This window comes from Cervus canadensis, chromosome X, assembly GCF_019320065.1.
Source record: "Cervus canadensis isolate Bull #8, Minnesota chromosome X, ASM1932006v1, whole genome shotgun sequence".
NCBI lineage: Eukaryota > Metazoa > Chordata > Mammalia > Artiodactyla > Cervidae > Cervus > Cervus canadensis.
Window position 1 is genome coordinate 141,711,435 of NC_057419.1, and position 17,532 is coordinate 141,728,966.

At 39.0% G+C, this 17,532-nt stretch overlaps 1 protein-coding gene across 11 annotated transcripts in view; it reads right to left on the reverse strand.

The window, feature by feature from the left end:
- The window catches only part of DCX (doublecortin), a 361,602-nt gene that overhangs the window by 286,136 nt on the left and 57,934 nt on the right, over positions 1-17,532 (reverse strand). The window contains exon 1 of one of the 11 annotated variants that reach the window (XM_043457801.1): positions 7,598-7,716. The exons of 9 other annotated variants lie outside the window; for them this stretch is intronic. The gene's annotated coding sequence lies outside the window, so the exon portion shown is untranslated. Of the gene's footprint in view, positions 1-7,454; positions 7,516-7,597; positions 7,717-17,532 lie in introns of those variants that run through there. One more of the 11 variants, XM_043457803.1, reaches the window with a different exon arrangement.

The following is a 17,532-nucleotide window of genomic DNA, read 5'->3' on the forward strand; positions in this document are numbered from 1 at the left end:
GAAGCTGTGGTACATATACATCATGGAATATTACTCAGCCGTTAAAAAGAATTCATTTGAATCAGTTCTAATGAGATGGATGAAACTGGAGCCCATTATACAGAGTGAAGTAAGCCAGAAAGATAAAGAACATTATTTCCAGTCTTTTAAGTACTCTCCACAGTGTTCTCCATAGTGGCTGTACTAGTTTGCATTCCCATCAACAGTGTAAGAGGATTCCCTTTTCTCCACACCCTCTCCAGCAATTATTGTTTGTAGAGTTTTGGATAGCAGCCATTCTGACTGGCGTGAGATGGTACCTCATTGTGGTTTTGATTTGCATTTCTCTGATAATGAGTGATGTTGAGCATCTTTTCATGTGTCTGTTAGCCATCTGTATGTCTTCTTTGGAGAAATGTCTGTTTAGTTCTTTGGCCCATTTCTTGATTGGGTTGCTTATTTTTCTGGAATTGAGCTGCAAGAGTTGCTTATATATTTTTGAGATTAATTCTTTGTCCGTTGCTTCATTTGCTATTATTTTCTCCCATTCTGAAGGCTGTCTTTTCACCTTGCTTATAGTTTCCTTCATTGTGCAAAAGCTTTTAAGTTCAGTTAGGTCCCATTTGTTCATTTTTGCTTTTATTTCCATTACTCTGGGAGGTGGGTCATAGAGGATCCTGCTGTGATTTATCTCAGAGAGTGTTTTGCCTCTGTTTTCCTCTAGGAGTTTTATAGTTTCTGGCCTTATGTTTAGATCTTTAATCCATTTTGAGTTTATTTTTGTGTATGGTGTTCGAAAGTGTTCTAGTTTCATTCTTTTACAAGTGGTTGACCAGTTTTCCCAGCATCACTTGTTAAACAGATTATCTTTTTTCCATTGTATATTCTTGCCTCCTTTGTCAAAGATAATATGTCCATTGGTGCGTTGATTTATCTCTGGGCTTTCTATTTTGTTCCATTGATCTATATTTCTGGCTTGGAAAGATGCTTGGAATGATTTCAATTTTTTTGAATTTACCAAGGCTAGATTTATGGCCCGGGATGTGATCTCTCCTGGAGAAGGTTCCATGTGCACTTGAGAGAAAGGTGATATTCATTGTTTTGGGGTGAAATGTCCTATAGATATCAATTAGGTCTAACTGGTCCATTGTATCATTTAAAGTTTATGTTTCCTTGCTAATTGCTAATTTTCTGTTTAGTTGATCTATCCATAGGTGTGAGTGGGGTATTAAAGTCTCCCACTATTATTGTGCTATTGTTAATTTCCCCTTTCATACTTGTTAGCATTTGCCTTACATATTGCAGTGCTCCTATGTTGGGTGCATATATATTTATAATTGTTATATCTTCTTCTTGGAGTGATCGTTTAATCATTATGTAGTGTCCTTCTTTGTCTCTTTTCACAGCCTTTGTTTTAAAGTCTACTTTATTTGATATGAGTATTGCAACTCCTGCTTTCTTTTGGTCTCCATTTGCGTGAAATATCTTTTTCCAGCCCTTCACTTTCAGTCTGTATGTGTCTCTTGTTTTGAGGTGGGTCTCCTGTAGACCGTATATATAGGGGTCTTGTTTTTGTATCCATTCAGCCAGTCTTTGTCTTTTGTTTGGTGCATTCAACCCATTTACATTTAATGTAATTATTGATAAGTATGATCCCATTGCCATTTACTTTGTTGTTTTGGGTTTGAGTTTATACACCCTTTCTGTGTTTCCTATATATAGAAGATCCTTTAGCATTTGTTGAAGAGCTGGTTTCGTGGTGCTGAATTCTCTCAGCATTTGTTTGTCTGTAAAGCTTTTGATTTCTCCTTCATATATGAATGAGATCCTTGCTGGGTACAGTAATCTGGGTTGTAGGTTTTTCTCTTTCATCACTTTAAGTATGTCCTGCCAATCCCTTCTGGACTGAAGAGTTTATATTGAAAGATCAGCTGTTATCCTTATGGGAATTCCCTTGTGTGTTATTTGTTGTTTCTCCCTTGCTGCTTTTGATATTTGTTCTTTGTGTTTGATCTTTGTTAATTTGATTAATATGAGCCTTGGGGTGCTTTGCCTTGGGTTTATCCTGTTTGGGACTCTCTGGGTTTCTTGGACTTGGGTGGCTATTTCCTTCCCTGTTTTAGGGAGGTTTTCAACTATTATCTCCTCAATTATTTTCTCATGGCCTTTCTTTTTGGAGGAGGAGAGGGTAATCAAGCCAGTAATCACACTGCTAAGTAAAAATGGGTACTGAAGATTGGATTCTTAAAGGTACAAAATTGATAACAAATACCAAAAATCAAAGATTAAAAATCTAGAGTAGAGGTTAGACTCTCAAAAATACAATATTAAAACAAAACAAAACAAAATCACAAAGATTATAAAAATATATATGAAGCTTGCCTTAAAAATAGGGGTTTGTAGGTTGTAAAAATGAAAATTAAAGGAGTAATAGAGGACTTAAAAATAAAAAATACAATAAATTTAAAAAATGATAATAGTAAAAATATCTAGGAATTTCTCTGGAGCTGTTGTGGGCAGTGTGGGGTCAGTTCAGTTTCAGATAGTTCCTTGTTCCAGCTTATACTTCTCAATATCTACAGGCCTCTTCCAATGTAGTTGGTCCTAACTACAGAGTTTTAATCTGTTGCACCTGTCACTTCCAAAGTGGTTTCCTCTGTTTATTTTGGCTTCTTCTGTTTGCAAGTCTCTTCCGTGTCTAATTTCCGCCCTGACACAAGGGGACGAAGGTGGTCACTTATTTAGCCTCACTTGTTCAGTCATGCTGTGGGGAGGGCGGAACACTGCAAACAAATACCACTGGCGTGTGTGGGGAGTGCTCGCAGTGTCTGGGCCACACTGGGTTTGCCCCCGCTCACGGCGTGTGCTTTCCCGGTCTACACTGCTCAGGCTCCAGGTTGCTCTGCAGGGGATCTGTGTAAAGCAGGCCCTGGGTTGAGTGCACTTCCCAGGTCTAAGCCGCACAGGTTCAGGTTCTTGGTTACTCCACAAAGGTGCGGACTCAGTTGGGCCTGCATTTGTGCCCTTCCCAGGTCCGAGCAGCTCAGGCGACCAGGTGCTTGGCCAGCGCACTCTCCTTAGGTGTAGTGCGACTTATCACCTTCCCCATCCCAGCCGCTTGGTTTCCCGGGTGCACCGTCTCAGGTGTGCCGTGTGTCTCTTCTGGGGAGCTGATCTCTGGCTGCAACCCTCCCAGTGGATGTCATCCATCCAGGATCCCAGGAAAGCTTGATTGGCAACTGGGAGCCTGCTCGCAGTTTGGTGGAGGATGCCATCTCTGGGGCTGAGTTTGCCCCTTTCTGGCTCTGGTTGCTGCCCGCCTGCCTCCCTGCTTCCTGGTGGGGGATGGGCTGGTCTGCTGCCTGCTAGCTCTCCTCTGGTATTCGCTTAGTCCTTTGTTCCTTTTTTTTTCCCATTTATTTTTATTAGTTGGAGGCTAATTACTTTACAATATTGTAGTGGTTTTTGTCATACATTGACATGAATCAGCCATGGATTTAAATGTATTCCCCATCTTGATCCCCCCTCCCACCTCCCTCTCCATCCCATCCATCTGGGTCTTCCCAGTGCACCAGGCCCAAGCACTTGTCTCATGCATCCAGCCTGGGCTGGTGATCTGTTTCACACTTGATAATATACATGTTTCGATGCTGTTCTCTCAAAACATCCCACCCTCGCCTTCTCCCACAGAGTCCAAAATTCTGTTCTGTACATCTGTGTCTCTTTTTCTGTTTTGCATATAGGGTTATCGTTACTATCTTTCTAAATTCCATATATATGCGTTAGTATACTGTATTGGTCTTTATCTTTCTGGCTTACTTCACTCTGTATAATGGGCTCCAGTTTCATCCATCTCATTAGAACTGATTCAAATGAATTCTTTTTAATGGCTAAGTAATATTCCATGGTATATATGTACCACAGCTTCCTTATCCATTCATCTGCTGATGGGCATCTAGGTTGCTTCCATGTCCTGGCTATTATAAATAGTGCTGCGATGAACATTGGGGTGCATGTGTCTCTTTCAGATCTGGTTTCCTCAGTGTGTATGCCCAAGAGTGGGATTGCTGGGTCATATGGCAGTTCTATTTCCAGTTTTTTAAGAAATCTCCACATTGTTCTCCATAGTGGCTGTACTAGTTTGCATTCCCACCGACAGTGTAAGAGGGTTCCCTTTTCTCCACACCCTCTCCAGCATTTATTGCTTGTAGACTTTTGGATAGCAGCCATCCTGACTGGCGTGTAATGGTACCTCATTGTGGTTTTGATTTCCATTTCTCTGATAATGAGTGATGTTGAGCATCTTTTCATGTGTTTGTTAGCCATCTGTATGTCTTTGGAGAAATGTCTGTTTAGTTCTTTGGCCCATTTTTTGATTGAGTCATTTATTTTTCTGGAGTTGAGCTTCAGGAGTTGCTTGTATATTTTTGAGATTAATCCTTTGTCTGTTTCTTCATTTGCTATTATTTTCTCCCAATCTGAGGGCTGTCTTTTCACCTTGCTTATAGTTTCCTTTGTTGTGCAAAAGCTTTTAAGTTTCATTAGGTCCCATTTGTTTATTTTTGCTTTTATTTCCAATATTCTGGGAGGTGGGTCATAGAGGATCCATCCTTTGTTCTGTGAGTGGCCTGGCAGTGCCTTAGGTTAGGGCTTTTCGCGGCAAAGTTTTTTCTCTCTCTCTCTCTGTTTCTCTCTGGCTATCCCACAGTTTGGGTTGCTGTCTCACGTTAGCTCCTTCAGATTGCCCTCAGGGCATTCAGTCCGGGTCCTTACCCTAAGCAATGCGGCCAGTGCCTCCCTGTTCAGACCCTGCTTGCTGGTGGCAGATCCGAGTGTCTGGGCTACTTATCTGCTGGGAATTGCTGTTAGGCACATAATCTGTGGGTTCTGTTTACTTATTTATTTTTCCTCCCAGTTATGTTGCCTTCTGAGATTCCAAAACTCCCCACAGACCCGCCAGTGAGATGGTTTCCTGGTGTTTGGAAAGTTCCCCTCTTTTATGACTCCCTCCCCAGGATGGATCTCCGTCCCTAACTCTTTTGTCCTCTTTTTATCTTCTATATCTTGTCCTACCTCCTTTCAAAGACAATGGGCTGCATTTCTGGGTGCCTGGTGTCCTCCGCCAGTGCTCAGAAGTTGTTTTGTGGAATTTGCTTAGCATTCAAATGTTCTTCAGAGAAGGCAATGGCACCCCACTCCAGTATTCTTGCCTGGAAAATCCCATGGCCGAACGAGCCTGGTTGGCTGCAGTCCATGGGGTCGCTAAGAGTCAGACACAACTGAGCGACTTCCCTTTCACTTTTCACTATTGAAGCGACTTAGCAGCAGCAGCAGCAGCAGCAGTCAAATGTTCTTTTGATGAATTTGTGGGGGAGAAAGTGGTCTCCCCGTCCTATTTCTCTGTTATCTTAGGACCACCTCCCCTCTTTCCTTATTTGTAATTCCCATCTCCAACAGTGAGAAACCCAGCTCTCATTAAGGACAATATATTTACTTATATGCTCAATATCGGAATACATATGTTAATTGCAGAATTGCGAATCCATACCACCGTGAAAATCAAACCTATCAACAAGAGTACAATATTTGTTTCCAACTCCATCTTTATTCTTAATTTATGTTATAGCAACCTAACATGTCATGGGGGAGCTCATATGTTTGGTTCAAATGTTGAAACTCATGATGATCATCTTTTTATATAAGAAAGACAAAACTGTATTATTCAAAAAGGTGAGGAAATCTCAAGGCAAGGGGCAGGGAGAATGGCTTTCAGGGAGAAAGTCCAAAACTGAGAGAGACTGAATAGCAGTGTGCAGGCATTTTATAAAGAGAGAAGTCCCGCTGGCACAAGATTTAAAAGAGGTTCTTGTCCAAGGCAATTAAAGAGGCAGCAAGAGGATCTTGTGAAATGGGAGGACTACGGGTGATGGGGGCAAGCTTTACCAGAAGGCTGCAGGAGTTTACAGACAAAGGCCAGAAATAAAGTTCAGAGGTTACTGACTCTAAGTTATACATCATTGGAAGTCCAAATTTCTTTCCTGGAGTTTTTATAAGGTATACAGTCAAAATACTGTGTTTTAGTTACTTATGTTAAGTCTTCATATCTCTCTTCACACACACTTTTGTTATTCACTATGTTATATTATTTGTTTGAAATAAAATTAGGTTCATTTTCTTTGGTTTGTATTACATTTTTTTTTTTTGCTTTGACCCATCCTTGTTGATTTTATTCATTTTTAAGCATGTGAATATTAACATGGTTATAAAATTCAGAACTATACAAAAATGTATATTTAGAGAAGTATGATACTCTTCCATATTCTTTCCACTCTTTTCCATATCCTTTCCTTTCTACTTTGCTCCCAACTATATTTGTAAGTAACCAATCTCATTAATTCCTAGCTTATTTTTTCATATTTCTTTTTTTACATATATACATGCATATCCATATATGTATAATGAGCACACACACACACTGTATATATGTATATGTGTCCATATACATACACAGTTGTTATATACTGATGATTTTGGTTTCAGTACTGATCTAGACCACAAACAAACAAAAAATATGGTGTCAGTCTAGGAGCTAAGCCAAAAAGCCTTTTACTCAACATAAGTTTTATCATCAAAACCACTTCCCCACAGAAGTATGTATTCCAAAATGAAGTGAAATATCCAAACTTTTAACACTCATTTTTAATCAATTCCAGTGACATTACCATAGTTCTAGGTGCAAGCAAGTTTGTTATGAAATCAGCATCATCCACAAAAACAAATTCATCAAAAATTAAGAAGGTCCATAGGACTCAAGATCCAAGTTTCTTAAGACTTCTGATTCATAGATAAGACTTCTTTGCAAAGGGATTAAGAGAATTTGGAGAATTAATATTTTCTGAGAGGTTGTGCAAAACATACTTAGAAAAATGGCACAAGAGTGAATTCAACAGTCAGTGCACATGCACACTTCATTCACATCTTAAACAATAAAAGGTATTCTAACACTATAAAACTGAATAAGAATACTAGCTTCAACAGCAACTGTTAAGCACTAGAGTCACATAAGTTACACCAGAATGGGCAAACATTGCCCAAGAAAAATTCTATTGCTAAAGCTGAAACAGATTTAAGGTCATTCAAGTTCAAGCATGGGATACAAATCTTTCGGAGCCCAATCTATTTGTGCTTGAAATATATGACCTCTCTTCTAGCTTGTGGTCTCAAACTTCTGTTTTACAAAATTTAAAAGAAAAATACAGAGGAAACTAATACAATAGACATTATTTTAAATAAGCTTAACATACAAAGCTATAATTAGGATGAATTAAAGAAAGCCAAAACATTAAAATTGTAAAACTTGCTTGTTGTTTGTTGGAACCAGCCCTACACCAGGAGTTGGGTAATACATACAATTATTTTTAAGTAGATTATTTTACATTTCTCTAACATGTGGTCACCAGTGACCTCTGTCTTACCAGGGGCTGCAGTAGGAAGTTGCTGTTCTTCAGTTTTGCTTTAGCCATGTTGTAATTCCCAGAATAAAAATATTTTTGCCCTTTCCACAATTGTTTCCTTAAAAAAATTTGAACCTCCAGGCTTTTTCCCCAGATGAGGATACCTTGCTTTTAATTTTGCTTCTTCAGCTCTCCCTGGACTGGTCACTATATCTTCCATTTCCTTTTGCTCCTCCGTGGAGGTTGCCTCAGGGACTTCTGCAGGCATACTGCTTGCTACCCCTTACCCCACTTCTCTGGCTTTGCGACGCCCTGAGATTCTAATATTTTTGACCCAAATACCTTCCTTTGCTTGGACACATCATAAAATGATAGTCTTTTTTTAAAACTGAAGTATAGTTGATTTACAATGCTGCATTAATTACTGCTGTACAGTAAAGTGATTCAGTTATACATACATACATATATAATCCTTTTTAAAGAATATTAAAAAAAAGAATGTATATGTCTTTTCAAGTTTCTTTACACAGGAAAGATAACATACTATTTTGCACACTTTTTTCACTTAACAATATATCCTGGAAATCACTCCATCTCAGTTCATAAAGTTCTTCCTTGTTCTTTTTTTGCATCTGCCTAGTGTTTCCCTGTGTGATGTATTGTACTTTATTCAGGTAGTCTCCTGAATGGGCATTTAGTTTGTTTCCAGTATTTTGAAATTACACTGTAACAAATAACCTTTGCATATATATTTTTATATTATTGTAGGTCTATTTTCAGGGTAAATTCCTAGGAATAGGATTACTTTGTTACACAAACGCATATGTCTTAATTTTGTTAGATATGAATAGTTCCAAATCTCCATCCAAAAGGATTGAACTACTTGGCATTCCCATGAATACTATATGAGAGTCACTGTGTCCTTATAGCCTTGCTAATAGAATGTATTGGTATACTTCTCATTTTTACTATCAGATGGAAATGTTAATCCATCTATATACTTTTGTTTTGTTTACAAGAGACCTGCCAAAATAAAATAAAAGTAAGTAGAAGAAGATACTAGGAAAATGCTAAGAAAATAAAGCACATGTATCAATATTAATATTATGTAAAACAGAATTCAAGCTGAATAATTAACGGGACAAAGAGAAACATTATGGTAGTTTTATCCCCAATAAGATGAAATAGTCATGAACCTTTAGGCATCTAACAAGAGAGCTTTGAAATATATCAGCAAAATGTAATAGAAATATAAGGAAAAAGTTAAAAAATCACTATCATGATAGAAGACTTTAGCTTACTTCTCTTAACGGTCAAAAGATCAAGTAGACAAAAACAAGGAAGTATCTTAATTGGGGTTTACTGAGTGCTCACTTTGGCAGCACATATACTTAATTGGGGTTACCCAGAAGGTAGATTTTGGAAAAAGGACTGGGTATGGGTAGTGTATCTGGGAAGCCATCTCAAGAATCACTTCCCAAAGAAACAGTATAACTGCTGTGGGCAACTGGAGTTCAATTCTTCTAGAAACTCTGAATAGCTGTACAGAACAGACCTTGTAATTGTCCCATCATAGAACAGAGAAGATGGGGCATTTATCTATTGACTTTTGCCCTCCTTTGGTTGAGAGGTGTCCTTCATCCCTGGGACATTAACACCCCATACTTTCAGGTTGCATCTGTAGAGTTTAGTAGCCTCCTATAGCCTCCAAGAAAGCCAGAGCAGAGAACTGCCATGATTTGCTCTTGGTTCAGGATATTAGCAATGATACACTGAACTTCTACCATGCTGAACTGAAATCAGATAGATCCAGGGATCTGGCATGGTGCATCTTAAGTATTTGTTATGGTAGAATTACTGAAGATTTGAATGATATGAGTAATCTCCTATGGTGTGTTACGGGTTCACTGTTGGTAAGGTAGAATGAAGCTGTATCTGATGAACCTTGTATGTGTGCATGCTAAGTTACTTCAGTCATGTCCAACTCTTTGTGACCTTATGAAGTGTAGCCTTCCAGGATTCTCTGCCCATGGGATTCTCCAGGCAAGAATACTGGAGTGGGATGCTATGCCCTCCTCCAGGGGATCTCCCAAACCCAGGGATTGAACTCGCGTTTCTTGTGGCTACTGCACTGCAAGCAGATTCTCTATTGCTGGGCCATAAGGGAAGACCAAACCTTATATATCAGACTTAAAAAGTAAACTTTATCACTTTATAATGGAAAGTCATTTCATGCTTTAAGCTGTGTTTTCAGTATATAAATCTTATAGAGGATGGTTTGCGGAAAAGCAAGGATGAAGGCAGACTGACCAGTCTATTGCAATGTCCCAGAAGACTGAGATGAATAGGATTTGATCTCGGACAATGAGAATGGAATAAAGAAGAAAGATTTCTGAAGCAATTTGGAGCTTAAAAAACAAGATTTGGGGAGAAGAGTTGGGAGAATAGGTGGTGAAGGTAATCAGTTAAACTTGGAAAATATTGTGTTTGTCTTTGCAGCATCTTAATGAGGTACATAGAAGAAATATAACAATGTGATAGATAAGAAAACTGGTCCCTGTATGAAGTTGTGGCATGCCCCAAATTACAGAGCTATTTAGTTTCAGGCTGAGGACCAGAACCTGGGTTTCCTAACATATTTCTAGTCTTGTGTTCTCTTATTCTAGCACTATGCCATAACAAGCAATTGACACAGGTTATGAATGGTACTAATTGCTCTTCTATCTACCTGCAAAGAATGTTTTACTCGTTGTAATACATGACTGCATCATCAAAAACTGTTTTAAAAAAAAGCTGAATGTAAAAAAGTTTATATCTTATAGTCTGAAAATCAAAAAAGGTGCTGAAATTTCTCATAAAAATGAGGATTCTAAAGCGATGTTGAAATGAAGAATATTAATTGGGACTGTAATATAACAAAACCATTTTAACAAATCAGAATGTATATACATCTGAGTAGCCTAAGAGAAAAATAACATTTATTTCATGGACACCACTATCGCTTGCAAACTTTTTACTCCTTTTCAAAATTGCTTCTAAGCCAGTTTATGAGTCATAGAAGGAAAATTAAAAAGAAAATTTACAGTCATATCTCATATACAACTGATGGGAAATTTTTAATCAGTATGCAGCTAGTACTTGTGGTTATAAAAACTACAGATATGGGAACCAATTCAATGAAAAGATTAAAGTGCACAATTAATTCTGAGTGAATTAGCAAATACCTAGTCTGGGTCAATGATAAATTGTGTTACAAGAAGTTGGCACAGAACCTAGCTGAGTAATGTGCCTAAATAAAGCTTCATGGTATGATGGCGGATGGAAAGGGCAACTGAGTCATACAAAACCCCTGCAGGCTGACCTTGTGAGATGAAAAATCCTGAAAGTAACCCTTAAAGCAAGTAGGCTAGGAATTATACCTGCATTTTGCTGAATTTTTACAGATACTATCACATCAGAGATCACAGTGAATGGGGTGTTGTACTTAATCAGCATAGACTGTGATCTTAATGTCCTCACTGTGATGCCTTTTGCCTTACCAACAATAGTGGGCAAAACATTTTTTGAGCTATAAAGGCACTGCTACACTAGATCTCTCTTGGACACAATGAAAATGAGTTAGGATTAGATAGAGGTGATGGCTGCACAACACTGTGAATGTACTAAATACTATTGAATTGTACAGTTTATTTTTTTTTTAATTTTGGCTATGCTGGGTCTTTGTTGATGCACAGGCTTTTCTCTAGTTTTGATGAGTGGGGGCTACGCTCTAGTTGCAGTGCATGGGCTTCTCATTGCAGTGGCTTCTCTCATTGTGAAGCACGGGCTCCAGGGTGTGTGGGCTTCAGTAGTTGTGGCACGTGGGCTCAACAGTTGTGGCTCATGGACTCTAGAGCACAGGCTCAGTAGTTGTGGCACAGGCCTAGCTGCTCTGTGGCATGTGGGATCTTCCTGGATCAGGAATTGAACTCATGTCTTCTGTGTTGGCAGGCAGATTCTTTACCACTGAGCCACCAAGGGAGCCTGAGTTGTACACTTTGAAATAGGTCATCTTCTGTGAATTTTTCCTGAATTTTTAAAAATAAGTTACCACTTCATGAACACTTGCTTCTGGTACTTTGCTTGGCCTTAAATACAGCATCTTGCTCTCCCAACAACCTTCTGAGATAAACATTATTATCTCCAGTTTTGGGATGAGGAATCTGAGGTTCAGTGAGGTTAAGTGTTTTGGATAAGGGAGTTTAATAGAACAGTTGGGGTTCAAACTAAGCCTATCTGAGTCTAAGATTTGAACTCAAAGGTTTGAATATTTAGAGAAGTCCATAAAGGAGGTGGTCAGTCATGTTATATGTAAATCTTGGTAGTAATTTAACTAAATATGAAAAGAGGAATATGCCTGTCAAAACGTCATTCTTTCTTCACCTACAAAAGTAGTACAATCCTGTCGAAGGGAGATTTAGAAGTATCAAACAAAATTAAGACATATGCATCTGTCTTTTAACAAAGTAATCCTCTTGACTGGGAAAGAAAAATTCTCTACCTAAAAGTAGAGAATTACGTTTTTATTTGGCAGACTTACTGAGGACTTAAGCCTGGGATAAGCCTCTGAGGGACTGTTCCAAAGAGGTAAGAGAGGAGCCAGAATGTATAGGAGATTTTTCTGGGGAAAAACAAAAACAAACAAACATACAACAAAAAATAACATGTAGTTGAACATTAAAAGATTACTGTTAATCACAGAGACAGACATCTCAGTTAATGATTATAGTGCTTTTCTATGTATCAATTCAGTTCAGTCACTCAGTTGTGTACGACTCTTTGTGACTCAATGGACTGCAGCACACCAGGCTTCCCTGTCCATCACCAACTCCCAGAGCTTGCTCAAACTCATGTCCATTGAGTTGGTGATACCATCAAACCATCTCATCCTCTGTTGTTCCCTTCTCCTCCTGCCTTCAATCTTTTCTAGCATCAGGGTCTTTTCAAATGAGTCAGTTCTTCCCATGAGGTGGCCAAAATATTGGAGGTTCAGCATCAGTCCTTCCAATGAATATTCAGGACGGATTTCCTTTAGGATTGACTGGTTTGATCTCCTTGCTGTCCAAGGGACTCTCAAGAGTCTTCTCCAACACCACAGTTCAAAAGCATCAATTCTTCGGCACTCAGCTTTCTTTATAGTCCAACTCTCACATCCATACATGACTACTGCAAAAACCATAGCTTTGACTAGATGGACCTTTGTCAGTGAAGTAACATGTCTGCTTTTTAATATGCTGTCTAGGTTGGTCATAGCTTTACTTCCAAGGAGCAAGAATCTTTTAATTTCATGGTGGCAGTCACCATCTGCAGTGATTTTGGAGCCCAGGAAAATAAAGTCTGTCACTGTTTCCATTGTTTCCCCATCTATTTGCCATGAAGGGATGGGACCAGATGCCATGACCTTAGCTTTTTGAATGTTGAGTTTTAAGACAGCTTTTTCACTCTCCTCTTTCACCCCCATCAAGAGGCCCCTTAGTTCCTCTTTGCTTTCTGCCATAAGGGTGGTTTAATCTGTATATCTGAGGTTATTCATATTTCTCCCTGCAATCTTGATTCCAGCTTGTGCTTCATCCAGTCTGGCATTTCACATGATGTATTCTGCATATAAGTTAAATAAGCATGGTGACAATAAACAGCCTTGGCAATATCCCTCCTCCAGGGGATCTTCCCAACCCAGGGATCAAACCCAGGTTTCCTGTGTTGCAGGTGGATTCTTTACCATCTGAGCCACCAGGAAAGCCCAGGAATACTGGAGTGGGTATCCTATCCCTTCTCTAGGGGATCTTCCTGACCCAGGAATTGAACTGGGTTCTCCAGCATTGCAAGCAGATTCTTTACCAGCTGAGCTATCAGGAAAGCCCCTTCTATGTATGGGAAGATGCAAGAGTCTGGGCTCACTGAAATTATTCCTTTGATATGCACCTTCACTATCTAGGGCCAGTATCCTGTCTTTCTTCATTCTGAAATCCCCTCAGGGTGCACTGGTTGGGGGCTCTAGTAGCTGATGGCTATATAGATGCAACATCCTTGGCTTACTGAAATGGCAGGAGACATTCTTTGTCCACAATCCAGTGTTACAGAAAAAAGAACTAATGTGAGGACTTCTCATGAGGAGGATTTAGTTACTGGAACTGGATTATAAAGTAGAAATGTATTCCTAAGAAACTAGGTAAGAGCTCATTTATTAGATTAGATCATTTGGTCAGAAAGGGACTGGTAGGAAGGCAGTCTTGCTGAGTGACTGAGCTTTGAGTCCAGGTTTCTTAATGTTTCTCCCTGCCTGATAGACAGATGGCTCCTAGAGATGAGCAAGGCTGAGCCTGCATGTCTTCACCAAGTGGCAGAAGCTGTAGGAACTAAAATGGAACTGATCCTTATTCCTAGATGCTCACCTCAAGGAAACACTTTCTCTAAATGGCCAGTTCCTAAATTTCTCCTAGGGAAGAGAATCCATACGACAGCCTCAAATACTTCAGTTTTTTTTCCTGCTGTATTCCCTCTGGGTATTTGCAGTGACTGGTGGAACGGAACTATAATATCATGTGCTTCCTATATAGGTTCTGCCATCTGACATATATAATCTAACTTAAAAATAGTCAATAAAACTGTGAATTCAGGGAATTATTACTTCTCCAAGTTTCAATTCTGAATATAATATTTTCCTAAATAAATAGTACAGACATAAAGAATAGGCAGAAAGTACACAAGGCTTTGGAGACAGATTTGGATTCAAAATCAGTCTCTATTTACCAGCTTGAGCAAGTTATATATTCTCTTTGAGCCCCAGTTTCTTTCTTTGTAAAATGTAGATTCTATCTGCCTCAGGGTTATATGTTATTTTTAAATGATATTTTATACCACTATATATACAATAGTGCCTAAGATATGTACTCAATAAATGATAGTTTCTCTTCTACTCCCTCTCATAACAATAATGTTAGAAACTGTCTGATTGTACAGCAAGATCTCAACAAGAAAACAGAAAAAGTGGGGGTAGGAGTAGACAAAATTTCTGAGAAAGAGAAAATCAGGCTCTGACATTCAGGATCTGGCCTGACTTTCACAACTAGATCTTGCTTTCTCCTACTGAATGTAAATACTCTTACAGATCATGAACATCAAATAAGGCCACTCTGAAAATACAATGTATCAATATCAAAAAAGAAAAAGACCACTATTTAACCATGTTTGAATACACACTAAATGTAAACTTGGTCTGAGCCATGAAAATAACTATTTCCCACTTTGACCTAATATTAGTGACTGCTGCCTCTCTACCATTTATAGTGTTACCCTCAGGCTAGTTTTCCCTTCTTCTAGGTAAGATTTATTGAGATATCCAATCATGAAATTACCTCTGCTTCCTGACAGCATCAATATGCAGTGGAAAGACCTCTTCCTTGAATACTTCCCCAAATCACCTAAAATGTTAGTCGCTCAGTCATGTCTGACTCTTCGAGACACTATGGACTGTCAGGCTCCTCCGTCCATGGGATTCTCCAGGCCAGAATACTGGAGTGGGTTGCCATTCCCTTCTCCAGGGGATCTTCCCAACCCAGGGATCGAACCCAGGTCTCCTGCATTGCAGGCAGATTCTTTAGTCTCTGAGCCACCAGGGAAGCCCAAATCACCTAACATGAACCCACATCCTAAATACTAAGTCCTTTCTAGACTCTTTTAATGAGGTGCCCCATGGGTCCCAATGACATTCATTCTCTCTCCCTGCAAGAACCAATAAAACCAATTTCAAGTATGTTCCCAGTGACCTTTGGGCAGAGGGCACTGTCAGAACTGATTATGCAGTATCAGCTCCAAGGTCTGAATAAACCAAAAAAACACCTCCATTTTGGTCTTTCAATATAAGTTCCTTTCCCCTCTTCCCTCAGCCCACACTTTTAAAAATTATTTATTGCATTTAATCTAAATATTGTTAAGCCATATCAGGCTATTTAATCTGTACAGAAGATATTCAAAAGCTTCCTTGAGCTTGGCTGTAGCTTCCTGATTCTTTGCTTATACAACAGATACTATCTATGGAGAAACAGATCACCAGCCCAGGTGGGATGCATGAGACAAGTGCTCGGGCCTGGTGCACTGGGAAGACCCAGAGGAATCGGGTGGAGAGGGAGGTGGGAGGGAGGATCGGGATGGGGAATACGTGTAAATCTATGGCTGATTCATATCAATGTATGACAAAACCCACTGAAATGTTGTGAAGTAATTAGCCTCCAACTAATTAAAAAAAAAAAAAAAGAATGAGGGCACATGATGAGTAAGTAACTCTGTATCTTAACAATTAAGTTTAAAGCTGTAACTGTTTTCTCATTTTCAGCAGTAGCTTCTGATTAATAATCATAAAATCAAATCAGTAGGTCACAATCAACATGTCTTTTATTGTGGTAAAAAATACACAACTTAGTTATGGCTACACCAATCACCAATTTACATCCCCACCAACAGTGTATAAGGGTTCCTTTTTCTTGGAATTTGTTATTTGTTCCTTTGATGATAGCCTTTCTGACAGGTGTGAGGTGATAGCTCATTTTGGTTTTGATTTGCATTTCCCTGATGATTAGAGATGTTGAGCATTTCCCAATTCATCCCACCCTCATTTTCCCCTTGCTATCTATAAGTTTGTCTTCTACATCTGTGTCTCTCTTTCTGCTTTGCAAATAAGCTCGTGTATACCATTCTTCTAGAATCCACATATATGCATTAATGAAGTGCCAAGAAGTAAACTATAGCTGTAGAACATTTAGACAGTTAAAGATCAATAGAACAGACACAAAACTCAGTCTTGTTCACTTTAAGAGACAATGCATGCGGAGCTTCTTCAGTCAGTGCACTGATCCTGGTCTACTCTTTGTCTAGGCTTTCTTTTTTCCTCCAAAGAATCTGTAATCTTGCTCTCCCTCTTTTGCTAAATTTCATCTGAACTCTATTTTAATACAGTCTGAATCTATTTCAGACTTTATACCATTATTTTACCAAATGTTCGTTTTGCTTTTCATCATGTATTTCTTCTGACTGAATTTCCTCTTAGAAGCATGGTTAATAGCATGTACATTGGAACCTGTCTGTCTGCCTGAGTTCATAATCTCAGCTCTACCAGTTATTAGCCATATGACTCTGGTTAAGAGTCTTAACCTCTCTGTCACTCAGTTTCTTCATCTGTAAAATAGGGATATTAATAGTTTTGAGGATTAAGCAAAATGGTGTTTACTGTGTATAAGTATTTGTTGCTATTATTTTTAGTATTATTATTAACATGAGCCAATTCTCTATTAAGAGAAAGACAAAGGTATCTAGGTAAAAAAAATGTGTATTAGAGGTTGACAGGTTATAGCTTCAAGGGTATCCAGTAAGGCAGAAAATAGGAGTCTTTTTCTAATTACATTTTGTTTCCCCTCTTGCTCCCAACTGCAGCCAGCCAAGTGGCATGTGGCTGAAGTGCAACTACTCACTACTAAGTTCTTTGTAAGCTACCTTAAACTGTAATTGAGAATTAACTTATTCTTCATTTTGAAAGACTACCTATAAGGCACCTAAAATGGTATTGTCTATAGAATAGCCACCATTACTTGGTGTTGCAATAGCTATTTTAACATTTTAAAATCTTGTGTGTTAGTTGCTCAGTTGTGTCCAACTCATTGTGACCCTATGGACTGTAGCTGGCCAGGCTCCTCTGTCCATGGGATTCTCCAGGCAAGACTACTCGAGTGGGTTGCCATTTCCTTCTCCAGGGGATCTTGCCAATCCAGGAATCAAACCTGGGTCTCCTGCATTGCAGGCAGATTCTTTACTGTCTGAGTCACCAGGGAAGAGAGAAGCTTACAAAACATAGAAATGAAAGCCACTTGAACTTTGTGAGGGGTAGTTCAAAGCTTCTTCAGAGCTTCCCAGAGCATCTTGCATCAGAACATGAACTGTGCAGAGAATTTCAAGTGCTGATCTACCATAACCTAACCCTAGCTCTAACTCTATAAGGTCATGGAGTTAAAAACAAAGTATAGGCAATTCATTCTGCCATGATACTCGTTTTCAATAAAATACTACTGTA